Source organism: Nyctereutes procyonoides, unplaced genomic scaffold (assembly GCF_905146905.1).
Source record: "Nyctereutes procyonoides isolate TBG_1078 unplaced genomic scaffold, NYPRO_anot_genome, whole genome shotgun sequence".
In the NCBI taxonomy this organism is placed as follows: Eukaryota; Metazoa; Chordata; class Mammalia; order Carnivora; family Canidae; genus Nyctereutes; species Nyctereutes procyonoides.
Window position 1 is genome coordinate 5,384,172 of NW_026575141.1, and position 1,545 is coordinate 5,385,716.

A 1,545-nucleotide genomic window follows, 5' to 3' on the forward strand; every position below is an offset into this window, starting at 1 on the left:
CAGGAATGCCGCCCGGCCCGCGGGTGGGGGCCGCGCCGGCGGGCGGGCCCCGCCTCCTCCTCCCCTCCCCCACGGCCGCGCGGCGGGAGGGGCTGGCCCGGGCGGGGGTCCGCGGCCCAGGCGGGCCCGCCGCCCCGCGCAGCCCCGCCGCCCCGCCCCGCCGCCCCGCGCAGCCCCGCCGCCCCGCGCAGCTCCGCCGCTGGGGGCGGTGGCTCGCAGCGCAGGAAGGCGAGGGGTGAGGGCACCCGACACCCCCAGGCTAAGCGTTGCCAGTCGCTTTGCCAGTCGCTGAAACACCCCTTTCAGACGCTGTGGGGCTAGAGAGATAAGTGGGGAAACTGAGGCTAGTGCTTAGGGGCCAAACACACCGAACTAGTGTTGACAGAATTTTCTGGATGAACCGGTGTTAGGGCCATCGACAGGGCCTGCGAGTTCTGGCTCTTGGCCCTGGGGTATTGTCCACCTGCAGGGGAAAGGAAGTGTGTGTGCTTGTGATGGGCTGAGAGGAAGCAGGGACACTGCCCAGGCCAGTTAGGGAGCAGGCGTGGGGGCTCTCCACTTTACAGGTAGAAAAGCCTCATTGGAAGCCCAAATCCAGGGTCCCAGGGCAAAGACTGAGGCTGCCCCTGACTCAGTGTCCCTGTCACCAGCCCACTTGGCCTCATCTCCTCAAAATGAAGCTGAGCTCAGGAAAAGAGTACCTGGTGAGTCAGACTGTGTCCCCCCTATGTCTGACTCAAGCCAAGGTGACAAGAGGGCAGGGAGAGACTCTGTCCCGTTGTACCAGGGAGCCCCTTGGGCAGTGTGCCCATTTGAGCCACAAGGCCGATCCTTCCAGCAAAAGGGCGGGTTAGCCAGACAGAAACAGGGAGAGCCCAGCCCAGAACAGCCAAGGGGAAACGTGACGGGGCTGGTGGGCAGGGAGAGCCTGAGGGAGCCAGCCAGAAAGCCTAGGCGGGACTGGGCTCAGGGTAAGCCAAGGGCAGCTGGAGGCCTAGGGTATGGTGACAGCAAGGAAACTGAGGCACTCGGAGGAGCTGCTTTGGTGAGGTGAAAGAGCCAGAGAGCATACTTATATAGAGGATATAGAGTCTGCAATTCTGTAGCATACATATGTTCCACATCTCGCAGTACCCTTTCTAGGCCAAACTTTCTCAGCTGCCCCAACCTTATTGACCCAGTAGGTCTGGGCCAGACAATCCCCAACCTAAGCTGTGTGTGGTGATTAGAATTCGGGAAGGTTCTGGGACCTTCTCTGAATCATTCTATCTTATTCCTCTTCTACCCCCAGGCATGGTGAAAACGAAGAGGACAGTAGGCACCTTTGAAGGGTGTCTCTTCAAGAGCAGAATGAAGGCAGTCCCTGTTACGGGGCTCAGGAAGAAGTTCAGGAGTTTTGTGGGGGGGGCAGTGCTTCTGGTAAAAGGGGGTCTGGGAATGATTTCTTTCCCTTCTCATAATGTAGGGAGGGGGAGGAGTAGAGAAGGGACCAGAAACAGAAAAGAGACCTGCTGTGTGTGACTTGGGAGGGGGGAGCTCTGGGGG